Raw genomic sequence first — 21386 nt, forward strand, 5'->3', positions numbered from 1 at the left:
CCCCTCCCCCATGGTCTTCTCTCAAGTTTCTCAAGATCCACATATGAATGAAACCATATGGTATCTGTCTTTCCCTGACTGACTTATTTCACCTAGAATAATACCCTCCAGTTCCATCCATGCTGCTGCAAATGGCAATATTTCATTTTTTCTCATTGCCAAGTAGTATTGCATTGTTTATAGCAGCACTTTCAACAATAGCCAAATTATGGAAAGAGCCTAAATGCCCATCAACTGATGAATGGATAAAGAAGATGTGGTTCAAGTGACATTCTTGTCCCTCATAGACATATACAGTAACACTTTCCCTACAACTTCTCTGTGTAAACACTATGCTTTACTGCTGAAAAGTACCCTTTGTTCCAAAAGGGTTTTGAAAGCTTCTTGGGGATATGTAGTCAAAAGTATTCTTAAACCCATGTGTAGAAGTACTAGGAAATGGCCTAGCTTGAGGTGCCTAAAAGTACAGTGTGATAATGCATTCTTCACACAGCATTAAGTGCATATATAGTAGGAACTTTCGTTTAAACCCTCTGTATTTGCACGAGGGAATGTCCATGTTCTTTGTTCCCAGAAAAAAATGCTTTTCTTTTTCTTCTTTTTTAAAATTTTGTTTTAATGTTTATTTCTGAGACAGAGAGAGACAGAGCATGAGCAGGGGAGGGGCAGAGAGAGAGGGAGACACGGAATCAGAAGCAGTCTCCAGGCTCTGCGCTGTCAGCACAGAGCCCGACACGGGGCTCGAACTCACAAACTGTGAGATCATGACCTGAGCCGAAGTTGGTCGCTCAGACGACTGAGCCACCCAGGCACCCCCAAAAATGCTTTTCTTAAAGCATTTGTGAATTAGCTTCTCATAAATATCCAGTAAGAAGTTTGCCTTCATCCATCTGTGTAAGAACTAGGGAAGGCCTATGTACTGAACTACCTGAAATAGCTGTGTTCTAAATGAGGATTTCAAATTCCTTTTAATTACATATAAGTACAAGTGTTCTTAAACTTGTTTTTATGAATGCTACGGAAGGGACTTATATTTAACTGCCTAACTACAATGTGCTTAATACATCTTTAATTTGGTGTTTAATTTGCATCTAGTTGGGTATTTTGTTTAAAGTTTCTTTATTATCAAATGGCTATGCACTTAATTGCCACAAACACCATTGTGGCTAAGGCCATTTGAGTTAGCTTCTTAGATTCATCCAATAAGAAGTGTGCTTCAATCCTCTGAATAATCACTAGGGAATGTACAGGTGCTTTGCCTGAAACAGCCATGCACTCAGTAAAATCTCTAATATGAAAAAAAAAAACATGAAATAACAAGTTTCTTTGTATAAACACCTATACCTAATGGCTTAAAACTACCCTGTTTCAAGACTGGTTAATGACTTTCAATACATGCAAATACAGTCATTGGAACACTCTATAGGAGAAAGAGGAAATGGCCAAGGGTTTAAGTGCTTAAAAGTACAGTGTTCTCTGTAGGGCTTTCACGTAGGATTTCATGTATATGTAGTTGGGCCATTTGTTTAAATACTCCATATTTGTGACAGGCTGATGGCAATGTGTTTAACTTCCTAAAAGTAAAGGCTGTATGTCAAGTGGCTTGCATAGGCCTCTTACACAGAAATGAAGTGCTTAGAGTAAAGCCCTAGAGAATGGATATGGCCTTAACTCCTTGAATCTGCAGTGTACCTAAATTCAGTTAGCATTTTTGGTCAATGTAGGATGAAGTTCTAACACCTGTGTATGCAAACTAAGGAATGGTCTGCTTAACTTTCTAAAACTACTTCGCTGAATGTGTCTTACATGTAGCTTTTCACATACATCTCACTGGAACATTTATTGAAACAGTATATATTAGCAATATAAATGGCCATGCGCTTTACCTCCTAAACACATACTGTGTTTCAAGTGGCTGTCAATTCCCTCTTTAAAGTTTTTTTTTTCATTTTTTATTACTTATTTAATTCCATTTAGTAAAAATAGAGTGTTATATTAGTTTCAAGTGTATAATCAGAGTGATTCAACAATTCCATATATATCACCCAGTGCTTCCATATATATCACCCAGTGCTTATCAATTATCAGTTATCAAAAATCTCCCATCAAACAAGAGTTCAGGACCAGATGACTTCCCAGGGGAATTATACCAAAATTTTAAAGAAGAATTAATACCAATTATTTTGAAACTGTTAAAAAAAATAGAAATGGAAGGTAAACTTACAAACTCATTCTATGAAGCCAGCATTACCTTGATTCCAAAACCAAAGACCCCTCTAAAACAGAGAATTATAGACCAAAATCCCTGATGAACATGTATGCAAAAATTCTCAACAAGATACTAGCAAATTGAATTCAACAATACATTGAAAGAATTATTCACCATAATCGAGTACTATTTATTCCTGGGCTGCAGGTTTGGTTCAATATCCACAAACCAATTAATGTGATACACCACATGAATAAAAGAAAGGACAAGAACCATACGATTGCGTCAACACATGCAGAAAAAAAAAAATTGACAAAATACAGCATACTTTCTTGATAAAAACCCTCAAGAAAGTAGGGATAGAAGGAACTTACATCCACATCACAGAGGCCATATAGGAAAGACCTCAGCTAATATCATCCTTGATGGGGGAAAGCTGAGAGTTTTCCCCCTAAGGTCAGGAACATGACAGGGCTGTCCACTCTCACCACTGTTGTTCAACATAGTACTGGGATCCCTAGCGTCAGCAATCAGACAAAATTCAGAAATAAAAGGCATGCAAACTGGCAAGGTAGAAGTCAAACATTCACTCTTCACAGATGACATGATACTCTATAGGAAAATCCAAACGACTCTACCAAAAACCTGCAAGAACTGAAATGTGAATTCACCAATGTTGCAGGATATAAAATCAAGGTACAGAAATTAGCTCCATTTCTTTACACCAATAATGAAGCAGCAGAAAGAGATATCAAAAAATTAATCCCATTTACAATTTCACCAAAAATCATAACATGCCTAGGAATAAACCTAGACAAAAAGGGAAAATACCTGTACACTGAAAACTATAGAAAGCTTATGAAGGAAATGGAAGAATTATTCCATGGAATAATGGAAATGGAAAAATTATTCCATGTCCATGGGTTGGAAGAACAAATATTGTTAAAATGTAGATACTACCCAAAGCCATCCTCACATTAAATGCAATCCCATCAAAATAACACCAGCATTCTTCACAGAGCTAGAGCAAGCAATCATAACGTTTGCATGGAAACACAAAAGAATCCAAATAGCCAAAGAAATGTTGAAAAAGGAAACCAATTTGACAATAAGTTTCATATTAAGAAAAACTACAACTATAAAACCTCCAAACAAAATAAATAAAAGCCATGACAAATTTTTTAACTCTAGGTTATAAAACCGTTTTTAAAGATATGACAGCAAAATAAATGTCCATAAAAGAATAATAAATTGGACTTTATTAAAATTAAGTCCTTTGAAAAAAACTTTAAAAAAGAATCAACAAAGTTTTTGACTGGGAGACAATTTTAGAAACATAAAGAAAGAGAGAAAGAAAGAAAGAAAGAAAGAAGACCAAAGCTGGAGGCTTCACAATGCCAGACTTTAAGCTGTATTACAAAGCTATAATAATCAACACAGTATGGTACTAGCACAAAAACAGACACATAGATAAAAGGGAATACAAAAGAGAATTTAGAAATGGACCCAAAAATAAAAAGTAAATTAAACTTTGTCAAGCAGGACATTATCCAATGGAAAAAAGATGGTCTCTTTAGCAAGTGATGCTAGGAGAACCGGAGAGCAACATGCAGAAGAATGAAACTGGACCAATTTCTAACACCACACACAAAAATAAATTCAAAATGGATGAGAGACCTAAATGTGAGACAGAAACCTACAAGTAGGTTTCAAGACTGGAAATTCTACAGTAAAAACAGATAGCAACCTCTTTGACCTAGGCTGCCACAACTTGTTACTTTACATGTCTCCAGAGACAAGGGAAATAAAAGCTAAAATGAACTATTGAGATCTCATCAAGACAAAAAGCTGCTGCACAGTGAAGGCAACAATCAACAAAACTAAAAGTCAACCAACGCAATGGGAGAAAATATTTGCACATGACATCAGATAAAGGGTTAGTATCCAAAATCTCTAAAGAATTACCAAACTCAACACTCAAAAAGCAAATAATCCAGTGAAGAAATGGGCAGAAGACATGAATAGACACTTTTCCAAAGAAGACATCCAGAAGGCTACCAGACACATGAGAAGATGCTCAACATCACTCACAGAAAAAAAAAAAAAAACAACAAATCAAAACCACAATGAGATACCACCTCACTCCTGTCAGAATGGCTAAAATTAAGAAATCAGGCCACAACAGATGATGATGAGGATGCAGACAAAGGCGAACCCTTTTGCACTATTGGTGGGAATGCAAACTGGTGCAACCATGCTGGAAAACAGCATGGAGGCTCCTTGAAACATTAACATTAGAACTACTCTCTGACCCAGCAATTGAACTAGGAATTTATCCAAAGAATAAAATAATGCTGATTCAAAAGGCACATGCACCCCGTTGTTTATAGCAGTGCTGTCAACAATAGCCAAATTATGGAAAGAGTCCACATGTTGGATGGATTAAGAAAATGTACTATGGGGCGCCTGGGTGGCGCAGTCGGTTAAGCGTCCGACTTCAGCCAGGTCACGATCTCGCGGTCCGTGAGTTCGAGCCCCGCGTCAGGCTCTGGGCTGATGGCTCAGAGCCTGGAGCCTGTTTCCGATTCTGTGTCTCCCTCTCTCTCTGCCCCTCCCTCGTTCATGCTCTGTCTCTCTCTGTCCCAAAAATAAATAAACGTTGAAAAAAAAAAAAAGAAAGAAAATGTACTATATGTGTGTGTGTGCATGTGTGCGTGTGTGTGTATATACATATATACACAAATATATATACATATATATATACCAATGGAATACTACTCAGCGATCAAAAAGAATGAAGTCTTGTCATTTGCAACAACATGGATGGAGCTACAAGGTATTATGCTAAGCAAAATAAGTCAGTCAGGGAAAGACAGATATATGATATTTTACTCATATGTGGAATTTGAGAAATTAACAGATGAACATAGGGGAAGGGAAGGAAAAAGAAGATAAAAACAGAGAGGGAGGCAAAACATAAGAGACTTGTAAATTCAGAGAACATACTGAGGGCTGCTGGAGGGTGTGTGTGTAAGGGATGGCCTAAATGGATGAGTGGCACTAAGGAAGGCAGCTTCCGGGAAGAGCACTGGGTGATATCAGTGATGAATCACTGGGTTCTACTCCTGAAACCAATACTACTCTGTATTTTAACTAACTTGAATTTAAATAAACACATTACTAATTTGATAATATGATAATATAAGAGGCTTATTTGTATCTTCCTAATGCTGACTGAATATCACTGTTCTTTAAAAACTACACATTTAAAAGATATATCTATTGACTTGGAGAGAGAAAAGTTTTTTACTTTTCTTCATTGAGCAAGGAACCTAAACCAGGTGTCAGAAAACCTTGCTTGTGTTATCCTTCCAGTGATGCCCTCACTGAGCCTTAGTTCATTTACCTGTAAAATTGGGATACTAGAGGTGCTTAATATTTTCCAACAGTGTTTTTTCTTTTCAGAATTAAAAAAATTCCAGAATAGTTAAGATACAGACTTATATTCATTGCATTTATATAATTAAGTGATTCAGCAATCCTATATATTACTCAGGGTTTATCAGGGTAATTGTACTCTTAATCCCCTTACCTATTTCGCCCATCACTCAACCCACCTTCTGCTATAATCATCTATTTGTTCTGTGTAGTTAAGAGTCTGTATTTTGTTTTCTGTCTCTTTTTTGTTATTTTTGCTTTTCCCCCCTTAAATTCCACGTATGAGTCTAAGCATATGGGATTTGTCTTTCATGGTAGCTTATTTCACTTAGCATTACGTTTCTAGAACCACCAATGTTGCAAATGGCAAGATGTCATTCATTTTTAATGCTTATGTATATACTTCTTTATCCATTGTCTATCAATGGACACTTGAGCAATATTTTCCAATAGCGCTTGAAGCTTTGATACTTGATGGTTGTAAATGACCAAGTGTTGCTTAATCCATGAAAGAAATGGTGCAATTTTTTTCAAAGAACTTTTAAGTGCAGTCCTGAATCCACATCACCTGTTTAACATAATTATTGTGATGAGACCCCGTGTTGTATGAAAGTATGTAATCACAATATTGTACACTTGAAACGTATATTAGACTGTATGTTAGCTAATGGGAATTTAAATAAAAACATTAAAACTAACTAACTAATTAACTAACTAACTAACTTTTAAGACAACCTAGAAGAACTGAAAAACCAAGGGGCATAGCTCTCCTTTTAATTATTTCAGAAAAATTATCTTACAAATGTATACTTCATGGGGAGTTACCTTTTATTTGACTACAGGGGTATGATCTGCTTTTTCCATATTACCATACTTATTTTTGCCTTGTACATTTTCGTTAATCTTCAGTGTAGATTTATATTCAGCTTGAGGAGACCAAGTAAGCATAATCTAGTCTTTAATCTCAATGGCACTCATTAATTCTAAGTCACATTTTAGTGCTTTCCTCTAGACGAATTGTGTGAGTATATCACCATATCCTCTCCACTATGACTTGCAGTTTTCTTCTCCACAAGTATACACATCCCTGTGTAAGCATGAAGCAGTTAGTAACTGGCTTCTTATCAATAGAGCACAGAGTGATGAGATATCATGTCTATGTTTAAAAACCATCAAAGCTATTATGTCCCTGTTTCTCTCTCTTCATTGATTTCTTTCTCTCTCTTCCCCTTTCTCTACCTCTCTCTCCCCTCCCCTTTCCCTAACTCTCCCTCCAATTCTCTTTCTTCCTCTCTCTCTCCTTTTCTCTCCCTCTCCTTCTTCGCATGTCCCTCTCCCCTTCCTTCTCCCTCTCCATCTCTCTCTCTCTCTCTCTCTCTCTCTCTCCATGCCAATGTCCCCCCCTCCCTGTTTCCCTCATTTTTCAGTCCCTGGTAATGGGAAAAGGCACTGATGTTAACATTGATTCCATGGACAGGCACATATAGGACAGAAGTGAGAGAAACCACATGCTAACAGGCAGAATGGAAGTCATGCTCTGAGATCAAACTGAATCCTGACAATAGTCACATGAATGAGCTTGAGAGGAAATATTCAGTTGAGCCTCAGTTGAGACCACTGCCCCAACTTCATAGAGACCTAGAAATAGAGGGCCCAGCCTTGTTTTGCCAGGATTACTAGTTTCCAGTTTATGAGCTATTCAATATTCATGGTTTGAAGGTGCTGAGTTCTGTAGACTGTTGCAGGGAGGAATTAATTGTTAAAAGTCTACCAGACCCAAGGATGAGACCCAGCTATCCATCCCCATCTCCTTTCTCGTTTCCCAGGTCCCCTCCAGCCAAACTGACCACCTTCCTCACCTCCTTTGGTCAAATTCACTTCTGTCAGGAGCCTCTCACCCACGGTGACTTGTCCTTGACTCACTGCTCCCAGATGTGTGCAGGGCTGGCTCCCTCTTCCTATTCTGGTTCCAGTAAGAATCTCAAGTGAAGCCTTTCAAACCCTCCTACCCACTGTCTCGCCAGACCTCCCGCACTGCACCCTGCTTTGTTTTTGTCTTAATTGCTATTTTTTTTGTCATGTTTTTGCTTTTGTATCTTTCACCCTTAGACTACGAGTTCTTGACAGGCCGAGAACACTTGTTCAATTACAGCACCACACTTAGGTGAACCAAGGTACTTGGCACTGGGTGGGTGCTCAGGGCATAGTTGCTGAATAAATTGAAAGATTGTCGAGTCCCCCTTTCCTCATTCTGACCAGCTCAGTCTGTGGAGATGGTCACTCATAATAATAGGTGCCTGATGTTTCTGAGGCAGGGGAAAGGTCATAATGACCTCTGTATGATTCTTCCCTCCAGGTGCTCTAACAAATCTGAGCACAAACACATTCAGGAGGCTGCCTTCCCTTTGGTGGCCAGCACTAGCACTTAATCTCCACAGAGGAAACTTTATTTGGGTATCCTCAAGGCAGAGTGTCTCCTGAAGACCAGTGATAAAAGAGAAGGTACTCAGTTTATGGACAAGGAAACTGAGTCCTTTCAAACTATGGTCCCCATTTTACTGTGGCCTAGCGTGGGTGCTCATCCTAGTCCTAAGAGCTGAGAATGGTGGATGATAGGACCTCAGACTCTTCTCCAGAGACTACTATGGAGATGGCCTGTTCCCCTGCGAGACTATGGGAACTTTAAGAATCCCCTTCATGCTATGGAATTTTGTACATGTTGCCAGGAGAATAAATGTCCCTGCTCCATGTCAGATGTGTCTCCAAGTCTTTCCTCCTTTTTCCCTAACACTGACAGGATATAAGCCCTTCCTTAACCACCATTCCATTATCTCCAGCTGTGCAATCTGTTTCTGTGTATGCATGCCTGTGTGTTCAGTTTAATGTGGAGAGGAGAATGATCTAAGTTGGGAGGAGTTAGGAAGGGCTCACCGGGATCCTAAAGGCCCTCTTTCCAAAGCAAACTGGATAGACAGTGTTGAATTTTGGCCTAGAAAGCCATATTCCTCATTTTTCTTCTGGACTCTGCTCACATACTGTGCCCTAAGCCAGTCTCAGCCTATTCCTTGGCGTCAGTTTTGCAAATATACAAAGGGTTGAATGTGGACTGCATAAATGCATGTATAGGGGGATATGTTCTCAGACTCCATCAACACTAGATTGGTCTGAGTAAACTGAGCAGACACAGATGCACAGGCCTTTCTAACATGGGTAAATGACAAAGGACATACAGCAGGAGTGGAAAGGACTCATGCCTGGGACTTGTGTTTAGTTTCTATGTAAAGTAAGAATAAATTTGTGTAATGTTGAAAAATATTATTTTATGCACATTGTTACAGCAGCCAACCTTAAATGATAGAAGTCTGGGGAGAAGTTAAGATGGCAGTGAAGTAGGTGGACCCTGGGCTAGTCTCATCCCTTGAACACAGATCAACATTAAATCTATTTTGAATACCTGGGAAATTGATCTAAAGGTTAAGAGAACAATATGCATAATCTGAGGGAGAGAACATGGCAGGTACAAGGTGTGGAGTGGAGATTTGGGGGAGAGAAAAGCTTCAGTGCCACAGATGGGTGGGAGCCCTTTTCACAGGAGAAGGAAAGAGGGGGAGAGAACAGTGTATTGGGTTCACACAAGAAAAGCACCCCCACCCCCAAACCATTGATCAGGGAATTGTGAAGAACTGAATATTGCAAGTTTTTGCAAACAGTGGAGCTGAAGTTCTGAGTTTTTGGAAGTCTGCATCATTTACTAGAGTAGGCCTGGGTAGGCAGTGGTACTCTTGTGGAGAAGGAGAGGAAGCCTGAGAACTGACAGCATGGCGTGGCAATCTCCTGGGTTGCACTGGGATAGAAAGGTCCCATTCCCTCAGTGCATTTACAGGAGGGTATATTGGCTCTTCAAGGACAAAAGACATGGCCGGCACCTTTGAGAGGGTATTGAATAGCAGGGGACAGAGACACATGCAGAGGGAAAATCAAGTGGTTACAGCTTTTTGCTGTGCCTCAACATAAACTCTAGACACCTTTGCAGCCCAAGGACTGCTTTTCTTGGACAGAAAAGTGCCAGTGCAACACTGCAAAGCTCTCCTCTGGAAAGGGGGAAGCAGGTTTACACCTTGCCCAGTCCTTTCAAATTTGGAATTTTGAATCACAGCCACACACCAGAGATAAACACAGAAGAGCTATGGCACTGGCATGTCCATGGTCTGGGCACAGAAGGGTTAAGGGCAGGGATCTGAGAGAAGCCTGGGACAGAGAAGGGAAGATCGTTTATCTGTGAGGGCTACCTAAACAGTGGCAGGCACCAGGTCCCCTACCCAGGAGAAATAGAGCAGGGTAATGCCATCTTCTCCCACCCACCAGCATGGTAAGCCTTCAGTGAGTAGCACAGCACCTCCAGTTGAGGCTGGAGCTGCTTACACCAAACCCCGCCCCCTGACAGGGTCATCTTTACAAGAGCAGGTATGATCGGCAGCAGGCCTCTCCCCCAGAGGACCAACACAGCAGTACAGGCCCTTCCACGTGGACGAAATCTACTGATCATACACTGCTCCAAAGCCTTGTGGTGACTGGGTGGCTCAGTTGGTTGAGCTCAGTTGGTTCAGCTCAGGTCATGATCTCATGGCTCGTAAGTTTGAGCCCCATGTCGGGCTCTGTGCTGACAACTCAGAGCCTGGAGCCTGATTTGGATTTGGTGTCGCCCATTCTCTCTGCCCCTAACTGCTCATGCTCTATCTCCCTCACTCCCTCAAAACAAAATAAACATTAAAAAACAAACAAAAAACAAAAAATTAATGTTCCAAGGACTCAATTTCAGTGTTTTGGTTCTGGTGGAAATAGGACCAGGCATTTTTTTTTTCTTGAAAAAAAAATTGCAGTTCTTTTGTTTTCTTATTCGTTTTTTTTTTTTTTTTTAATTTCCTATATCTCATTGTTTTTGAAAAGGCTACTTTTCCTTTCTTTCTTTCTTCCTTTTTTTCCTTCTTCTCCTTTTTGGCTTTCTTTTCCTTTGGAATTAGGCTTACAGTTTTTTGTTTGTATGTTTGTTTTTCTATTTTTGTTCCTTTACGTTTTTTTTCTGTTTTTTTTTTCTTTTTGGATGAGGCTTTAATTTGTTTTTAATCGGGCTTATTATCTATTTTAAATTGGGCTTAATGTTTATTTCTGAGCGAGTGAGCGTGAGAGAGATGGGGGGGGGGCAGAGAGAGAGAGAGAGAGAGAGAGAGAGATAGACAACACAGAATCCAAAAGAGTCTCCAGGCTGTGAAATATCAGCACAGGGCTAACCCAGGGCTCAAACCTAAGAACCAGGAGATCATGACCTGAGCTGAAGTTGAACACTTAACTGACTGAGCCACCAAGGAGCTCCAAATCAGGCTTATTTAAAAAGAACAAATCAAAGCACATCTAGTCAAAGTTCCAAACACTTCCCACTGCAAGCAAGGAGGAACTCTGCAGAGGACTGAGCTGGAGGAAAGAGCAGCCAAATCACAACAGCAGAGTGCACACAGCATATACCATAAACACGTCTCGAAGTGCCAGGCCCTTGACAGTGTATAATCCCTTATTAATATAGTGTTTCGCCAAGAATGAAAAACATAGCAAGCTTTCACAACACGACAAAGACTGGAACCTAGACAAAATGACAAGACAGAGGAATTCTCTCCTCAAGATCAAGAAGAAACCACACCCAGGATTTTGCTCAAAACAGATATAAGTAATATATCTGAAGAATAATTTAGAAGAGCTGACATAAGAATGCCTGCTGGACTTGAAAAAAACCATAGAAGACTTCAGAGAAACCTGTGCTGCAGAAATAAAACACCTAAAAAGTAGTCAGGCTGAAATTATACATGCCAAAACTGAGATGCAAAATTGACTCATTGTAATTACAATGAAGATGGAAGAAGCAGAGGATAAAATAGGTGGCATAGAGGATAAAATTTTGGGGGGCTCCTGGGTGGCGCAGTCGGTTAAGCGTCCGACTTCAGCCAGGTCACGATCTCGCGGTCCGTGAGTTCGAGCCCCGTGTCGGGCTCTGGGCTGATGGCTCAGAGCCTGGAGCCTGTTTCCGATTCTGTGTCTCCCTCTCTCTCTGCCCCTCCCCCATTCATGCTTTGTATCTCTCTGTCCCAAAAATAAATAAACGTTGAAAAAAAAATTTAAAAAAAATTTTGGAAAATAATGAAGTTGAGAAGGAGAGGGAAAGAAAACCATTGGGTCACAGATATAGACTAAGAGAAATAAGCAATTCTATAAAGTGTAATAATACCTTTATCATAGGAGTGTCAGAAGAATGGGGAAAAGGGACAGCAAGTTTATTTGAGAAAATTATAGCCGAGGCCTTCCCCAATCTGGGGAAGGGAGCAGCCATTCAAGCCCAAGAGGCACAGTGAACTCCCCTCAATATCAATAAAAGAGGTCCACACAAAAATATATCATAGTGAAACTTGCAAAATACAAAGAAAAAGAGAATTCTGAAGGAAGCTAAAGAAAAAAGGTCCTTAACCTATAAAGGTAGATATATAAGGTTAACAGCAGACCTGTCTATAGAAACTTGGCAGGCCATACGGGTGCAGTATGATATATTTAATGTGCTAAACGGGGAAAATTTGCAGCCAAGAATACTTTATCAAGCAAGGCTGTCATTCAGAATAGAAGGAGAGAGAGAAAGAGTTTCCAAGACAAGTAAAAACTAAAGGAGTTATTGAGCACCAAACCAGCTCTGCAAGAATTGTTAAAGGGGACACTTTGAGTGGGAAAGAGAGGCCAAAGGCAACAAAGACTAGAAAGGAACAGAGACATTCTACAGGAACAGCAACATTACAGGTAATACAATGACACTGAATTCATATCTATCAATAATTATTTGAATGTAAATGGGCTAAATGCTCCAATCAAAAGACATAGCATATCAGAATGGATAAAAAAAATCAAGAACCATTGAAATGGTGCCTATAAAAGACTCGTTTTCGACCCAAAGACACATTGAGATAGAAGGTGAAGGGGTGGAGGGCCATCTGTCATGCTAATGGACATCAAAGGAAAGCTGGAGTAGCAATACATATATCAGACAAACTAGATTTTAAATGAAAGATTGTAATAAGTGATGAAGAAAGTCCTAATCGCTTCTCGGCCTTTTGGCTAAGATCAAGTGTAGAAAGTCTTATGTCATAATAAAGAAGTCTATCAAAGAAGAAGACCTAACAATGGTTAATATTTATGCCCCCAGCTAGGTACAGCCAATTATATAAACCAATTAATAACAAACTTAAAGAAACATATTGATAATAATACAATAATAGTAAAGGACTTCAACACCCCACTTACATCAAAAGATAGATCATCTTAGCAGAAGATCAACAAAGAAACAATGGCTTTGAACGACACACTAGACCACATGGACTTAACAGATATATTCAGAGCATTTCACCCTAAAGCAGCAAAACACACACTCTTTTTGAATGCACATGGAACATTCTCCAGAGTAGATTATACTAGGTCACAAATCAGCCCTCTTATATTCAGACCACAGTGCTATGAAACCTGAAGTCAACCGAAGGAAAAAAAATGGGAAAGACCACCAATACATGGAGAATAAAGAACATCTGACTAAAGAATACATTGGTCAACCAGGAAATTAAAGAGTAATAAATAAAAGAATCAATTTAAAAAATACATGGAAGCCAATGAAAATGAAAACATGACAGTCCAAAACCTTTACTATGTGGCCAGGCGGTAATAAGAGGGAAGTATATAACAATCCAGGCATTCCTCAAGAAAGAAGGAAAGTCTCATGTACACAACCAAATCTCACACATCAAAGAGTTGGAAAAAGAAGAGCAAATAAAGCTCAATGCCAGCAGAAGAAGGGAAATAATAAAGATTAGAGTAGAAATAAATGATATAAAGTTTAAAAAAGTAGAAAAGATTAATGACACTAGGAGCTTGTTCTTTGAAAGAGTTAACAAAATTGATAAATACCAAGCCAAAGCTATCAAAAAAAAAAGAGAGGGTAAAGGAACCAAATAAATAAAATCTTTAATGAAAAAAGAGAGATCACAACCAACACTGCAGAAATACAAACAATTACAAGAAAATATTATGAACAACTATATGCTAAAAAAGTGGACAATCTGCAAGAAATGGATGAATTTCAAGAACTTGTAAACTACCAAAACTGAAACAGGAAGAAATAGAAAATATGAACAGATACATAACCAGTAAAGAAATTGAATCAGTAGTCTCAAATTTCCCAACACACAAAATTCCAGGGCTGGATGGAATCTGAGCACAATTCTATAAAAAATTTTTTGGCATTTATTTTTTATTATTTTTAATTTTTTAAATATAATTTATTGTGAAACTGGTTTCCATCAGTGCTCATCCCAAAGATAGATGGTATCTTTCTCTGCCTGGCTTATTTCACTTAGCATAATACCCTCCAGTTCCATCCACATTGCTGCAAATGGCTAAGTTTCATTCTTTCTCATTGTCAAGTAGTATTCCATTGTGTATATAATCCACATCTTCTTTATCCATTCATCAGTTGATGGACATGTAGGCTCTTTCCATAGTTTGGCTATTGTTGAAAGTGCTGCTATAAACAGTGGGATACAAATGCCCCTCTGCATCAGTACTCCTGTATCCCTTGGGCAAATTCCTAGCAGTGCTATTGCTGGGTCATAGGGTAGTTCTATTTTTAATTTTTTGAGGAATCTCCACAACGTTTTCCAGAGTAGCTGTACCAGTTTGCATTCCCACCAGCAGTGCAAGAGGGTTCCCATTTCTCCACATCCTCACCAGCATCTATAGTCTCCTGATTTACAAAACATTTAAAGAATTAATACTTCTTCTTTTGAAACTGTTCTAAAAAATTAAAACGGAAGGAAAACTGTTAAACTCATTCTACAAGGCCAGCATAACCTTGTTTCCAAAAGCAGACAAAGATCTCACTAAAAAGGAGAATGACAGACCAATATCTCTGATGGACATGGATGCAAAAATTTTCAACAAAAGCTAGCAAAGCAGATTCAACAGTATGTTAAAAGTAGTATTCAACATGATTCAGTGGTATTTATTCCCGGGCTGTGGGGCTGGTTCAAAATCCACAATCCAACCAATGGGATACATGTCATTAATAAAAGAAAGGATAAGAACCATATGATCCTCTGAATAGACAAAGAATAGGCATCTGACAAAATACAGCATCTTTTTTGTGATAAAAACTCTCAAGAAAGTAAGGATAGAAGGAACATACCTCACCATCATTAAGGCCATGTAGGAAAGAAGCCAGCATCCTGTAGGAAGGATGAGTTAATATCATCCTTAGTGGGTAAAAACAGTTTTCCCCTAAGGTCAGGAACACAACAGTATGCCTATTCTCACCACTGTTGTTCAAAATAGCACATGAAGTTCTAGCCTTAGCATCCAGAAAGCAAAAAGAGGAAAAAAAATCCAAATTCACAAGAAGAAGTCAAGCTTTCATTCTCTGCAGACGACATGATACTGTCGTCTGGAAAAGACTCCACCAAAAAAATTGCTATAATTGATACATGAATTTAGGAAAGTTGCAGGATATAAAATCAATGTACAGAAATCTGTAATATTTCTACACACCAGAAATGAAGCAGCAGAAAGAGAAATCAAGGAATCAATCTCATTTACAATTGCACCAAAAATCATGAGATACCTAGGAATAAACCTAACCAGAGAGGTAAAGATCTGTACTCTGAAAACTATAGAACACTTACAAAAGAAATTGATGAAGACACAAATTAATGGAAAAACATTTTCTGCTCATTGATTCAAAGAAAAAACATTGTTAAAATGTCTATGCTACCCACAGCAATCTACACATTTAATAATACCAGCATTTTTCACAGAGCTCAGATAAAAAATTCTAAAATTGTAGGGAACTAGAAAACACCATGAATAGCCAAAGTAATGTTGAAAAACACAAGGAAAGTGGGAAGCATCACAATTCCAGACTTCAAACTGTATTACATATCTGTGATGACAGTATGGTACTGGCACAAAAACAGATAAATAGATCGAAGGGACAGAATAGAAAACCTACAACCACAAGATGGACCCACAACTATATAGTCAACTAATCTTCAACAAAGCAGGAAAGAATACTTAATGGAAAAAAGTCAGTCTCTTCAACAAATGGTGTTGGGAAAACTGGACAGCAACGTGCAGAAGAATGAAACCTGGACCACTTTCTTAACACCATACACAAAAATAAATTAAAATAGATGAAAGACATAAATATGAGACAAGACACCATCAAAACCCAGAGTAAAATATAGGCTGCAACCTCTTTGACCTCAGCCAGAACAGCTTCTTACTAGACACATCTCCAAAGGCGAGAGAAACATAAACAAATGTGGACTATTGGGACTTCATCAAGATAAGAAGTTTCTGCAGAGTGAAGGAAACAATCAACAAAACTAGAAGGCAACTGATGGAATTGGAGAAGATATTTAAAATGATGTACCAGATAAAGAACTGGTATTCAAAATCCATAAAGAACTTATCAAACTTAACACCCAAAAAACAACTAATCCTGTTAAGAAACGGGGAGAAGTTATGAACAGACATTCCTCCAAGAAAGACATAAAAATGGCTAACAGACACGTGAAAAAATGCTCAACATCACTCATCATCATGGAAATACAAATCAAAACCATGGATAGAGCCCAAAGTCCATTGATGAATGGATAAAGATTTGGTATATACATGCATATATATATATATTTATATTTATATATATTTATAAATATATATATATATTTATATATATCTAAATATGTATATATTTAGATGTATCTAAATATGTATATATTTAGATATATATATAATGGAATATTGGTGATTACAAAGAACGAAGTATTTCCATTTGCAACAACGTGGATGGAACTAGAGTGTATTATGCTAAGTGAATAAGTCAGAGAAAAATAAATATCATATGATTTCACTGATATGGGGAATTTAAGAAACAAAACAGATGAACATAGGAGAAAGGAAGGAAAAATAAGATGAAAACTGAGAAGGAGGCCAACAATAAAGGACTCTTAAATACAGAGAACATACTGAGGGCTCCTGGAGGGAGGTGGGGGGGGTGGCCTAAATGAGTGATGTACATTAAGGAGGGCACTTGTTAGGATGAGCACTGGGTGTTATATGTAAGTGATGAATCACAAAATTCTCCTAAAGCCAATACTACACTATATGGTAACTGACTTGAATTTAAATAAAATGTTTGAAAGAAAATAAAAAAGAAAGAAGTCTGGGTATTCAAGGTATATCATATTTAAATATAATGATACCATAATGATATGTTAATATACCATAATTTTGTTGTTAGATATTTCTCAACTGGTATGATTACAGACCACTTTCTTGCACATAAAAATGCAATTGGATAGAGTGGTCATAAGCATCATGTTCTTCCCTATCTCATTAACTTCTGATAAGACTTGTTAGGTGAGAGAAAACGCAATTCAATTCCCTCCCTGATGAGCTCAGAGGCATACCAGCTGTATTCCACTGCTTGGAAGTAAATGTCCCTGCACTACAATTTCCATATGAGCATGAGCAAAAAAAAAAAAAAATTCTTCATTTCTGCCTTAGTTATCTGTGATTTTAATCAAGGTCACATAGCAGTTTATCAAGGAGGACCTTTTCCTGAAAGAGCTGAAGCCCTCTCTAACCGTCTGAACATCTAGTGGAGAATTTAATGGTTGAAATGGGTGGATCTTTTGTAGGGACTTGAAACTTGATTCTGTCACTGTGGCATGGCATAGTGATGATGTTTTTGAGATGAATTAAAACCCTGATGTCTTTTTTCTTCTCCAAGCCATTAATTACTTCAAGGGCATGTCCCAGGCAGGAGAGTGGGCATGAATGAAGCACAGCAACACCAGTGTCTTCCAGAGGCTGGGGCACTGAGATTTGTAGTAACTTAGCATTTTGGCCAGGAGGGGAGCAAGTCCACCTGCAGGTGAACCCCAAGGGTCTTGTGCTGCCCTCATTAGCCAGCAGGAGGCACACAATTCCACCATTTCTGAGCTGCCCAGAGCTCAGGAGGTCAATAGAAGGGTCAGTGAGAAAGAGCTTCCTTCCCTCAGCACAGTGACTTAGGAGACAACACTCTGGTTTGGGGATGATGTGGGACAGAGTCCCCATGAGAAGAACTCTGTATCCTAGCTCCTGGGGCTGAGGAGAGGCCGTGCCATCAGGGTGTCCAGAAAATTTTCCCTCTGTAGCCAGCACTGAGCCTGTATTATCTGGACCCTTCTTACATCCTTTATTCGCCACTTTCTCAGGTAATACTTGAACAAAAGTTATTTTACAACAGGATCTGTTCTTAAACGGGCTTGGTGGGCAAAGTCATGCTGTCATGTTTGCTGTGGACTAAAACTTAATTTGTGAGAGAAATTCCTGCACAGATTCAGAGTCAGGGAAACAAATGTATAACTATGAAAGAAATATACAGCTGCCAGGAGCACCAGCCCAATATGATGGGACACACAGGATGTGCATGGCCAACATATACAAAATCTTTAGATGAATGGGGAAAAAGAGTTTACAATTATGTACATACTTGCGTTTATGTTAATGCTTAATTTTTCATCTAACGTGAAAGTATGTCAAAATGTAGAAAAGGTAAAGAGGTGTGTAAAACTCCATTATTTTAAGATTCAGTGTTTTCAGTTTTGCAAAATCAGAATTTATTATAATTCTACTTTTCTGCTATAAATTAAGCAAAGGTCTATATACTTAAAATATACTTCTGTGCTTGTTTTCAAATGAGAATACTGTGTTTTTTGATATTTTATCCTAACAGTGACATTGTGAAATGTTTTTAAACACTAGTTCACTGGAAAATCTTTTTCAGGACTGTAATGTGAAAAACATTGTTAAAAATGATAATAAATCCAGGTGACACCAAATTTTGTGTAAGAATGTAATAAGAAAATCTCATGTATCAGTTCTAGAATATTCGATGCAATGGCAATTTTTAAAATACCAGCCATTGCATGCTGCTTAAAACCATTTGAGATGAAACATTTTTAAACTTAAAACTTCAGAATAGTAAAGAGCCCATGAAATGGCTGCTTTTTAAAATTAGATGTATTCACTGCAAACAAATTATATCCTATTAAAAATGTAAAATCTGAAGGCAGTTAGTTTGGTATTAAATTTTTATTCAAAAGCTGAAATTAGGGTATGTATATTATATCTGATATAAGTCATTTTCCCATAAGAGTTGATATTTTTAGCCATAGATTATCCACTGTCCCTTGCTTTAATTTTCCTGTTTCTTTTCTTTTTTTTTTAATTTTTTTTAACGTTTATTTAATTTTGAGACAGAGAGAGACAGAGCATGAACGGGGGAGGGGCAGAGAGAGAGACACACAGAATCGGAAGCAGGCTCCAGGCTCTGAGCCATCAGCCCAGAGCCCGACGCGGGGCTCGAACTCACGGTCTGTGAGATCGTGACCTGAGCTGAAGTCGGACGCTCAACCGACTGAGCCACCCAGGCGCCCCTTTCCTGTTTATTTTCTAAATCAGGAAGTATATTCCTATGATTTGTGGAGGCATTGTTTTTCTCACATGTTTCAAAGTTACTTTTTTACTTTGTAAGCATGGGTTGAGGCTTTTTAATAAACAAGCATCTTTGCATATCATGATGAGTTTTCATTGGAGAGCTTTCTTAACCATTTCCACTTGAGCCTAACATCATACCATTAAAAAAAAAACACAAAAAAATTTAATCTATATATGCTAAGATGCATCTGACTACAGCATAGTGTATTTCATAATTTGACTTTACATTATAAAATATAATCATACATTTTATTTTATATTACCATACACTAATACATTATATATCTGTACATATATATCTGCTAGTTGACATGAATTTGCATTGGGTGGTGGCTGATTGCATTTGATCTTGTCGCCAACTGGATACTCATATGTGTGTCTAAAGTACTTTTTAGAACAGACGTCTACTCATGGAGTTCACAAAGCCTCTTATCTACGGTAGGATATTTAAAGGACATCTTACTTTATTTCACGGGAGCAGAAATTTTGTCTAAGATTATGAGCTGATCAAGGCACAAATTTGGCACTACCATATTCAATGGAGGACTAATGGCTTCTCTCTCCTTGTACAACTGCCATCGATGCTTCTGCATAATTATTGTGAACTTAAGTGTTTTTATGTCAACATTATCTGTATCCCATTTACTAATAGTTATCTAAGCTACAATATATACATTTTTTTCTTTCATTTCATTACAATCAGTAAATCTTTGTGGTGATGGCAGTGTTTTTAACATGAACATTGTCATCTGACATCTTTGTTCATAATGAGCTACTTGTACAGTCAAAAGTTATGAAAAAGTATGATTTTCATATTCTCAAATGTATATCAGCTTTATGCACTTTTCTTTGAATCATTCCACATGTCTCTTGTGTTCTATTAAACTCATAGAAAGAGATCACTTTTTATCTTTCCCAACAGGGGCAAGACCAAGTAAAATGCCACAAAAAAGAACATGACTGGCTTGTTTATGAAAGGATAAATATCATATGGCCTGTTAGAATTGATAAGAAAAGATGATTAATAAATGCAACACTTAGGCACAAAAGAAAGATAATTATATGAGGTGACAGAGGTGTTAGCCAATCTTATTGTGCTAGTCATCTCAAAACATATACATGTATCAAATCATCATGTTGTAAAACTTATATTTCCCAATGATATATGCCAATTATATCTCAGTAAAACTGGGAAGAAAAGGATTTCAGGATTGCAACAGCACAGTATGCAAATAAGCACAAACTTTTCTAAGCAAAAACCATTGTGAGACAACACTAGTGTTACACCCAGGAAGCCGTGAAGCGGGCCCTGGTTCTATCTGCAAATACGTCCCAAACATCTGACCACTTGTCACCATCTCTACTGCTAACAAACAGCCCAATTTCCCCTCTAGGTTACTACGCCAGTCTCTTAAGTAATCTCTTGCTTCTGCCTCTGCCTTTCCAGTTGATTGGTAGCATAGAAATCAGATTAATTCTGATGATAGACCTCCTCTTCTGAAAATCCTCCAATGATTTTCCTTTCACTCCAAGAAAAGTCAAAGTCCTTGCCATGGCTGACAAATCTGTTTACACTCCAAGTGCTGTCTCCTTGCTCACTTAGCTTCACCCACACAGCATTCCAATGGACAATTAACAAGCCACACATGTGGCTTCTTTTTTAGAGAAACGACTCAGATAACGGGCCACTTTCCTCTTAGTCCCCCAAAGGAGGAGGGAACAATCATCAATGACAAGGGCAGCTGTGGAAACAACACCCAGAGTCGGCTTCACAGTCAGGAAGGGACACTATTTCTCCCCCTCATGCTTTCAGGGACTCCACACTTAGAGAAATTTCTCTAGTGACAAACTTTAGAAACAATCCCTGAAAGTACAGTCTTCACATTTCCAATCATTGAAAAATCCATGGTCCTACCAACACATCCCAGTTCTATCTAAAATTCCCTCCAATGTGATATCCTTAAATATAAAAAAGATTAGGGGCGCCTGGGTGCCTCAGTCGGTTAGACATCCGACTTCAGCTCAGGTCGTGATCTCACAGTTTGTGAGTTTGAGCCCCGCGTCGGGCTCTGTGCTGACAACTCAGAGCCTGGAGCCTGCTTCAGATTCTGTGTCTCCG

At 38.3% G+C, this 21386-nt stretch overlaps 1 non-coding gene across 1 annotated transcript; it reads right to left on the minus strand.

Annotated features, from left to right (window-relative positions):
- Positions 1–20938: 20938 nt before the first annotated feature.
- LOC123384691 lies at positions 20939–21147 on the minus strand. The gene has a single exon (XR_006596152.1). It is a non-coding gene; the product is annotated as a small nucleolar RNA U3 (small nucleolar RNA).
- Between the last annotated feature and the right edge of the window lie 239 nt (positions 21148–21386).

This window comes from Felis catus, chromosome A3 (genome assembly GCF_018350175.1).
Source record: "Felis catus isolate Fca126 chromosome A3, F.catus_Fca126_mat1.0, whole genome shotgun sequence".
Classification (NCBI taxonomy): domain Eukaryota; kingdom Metazoa; phylum Chordata; class Mammalia; order Carnivora; family Felidae; genus Felis; species Felis catus.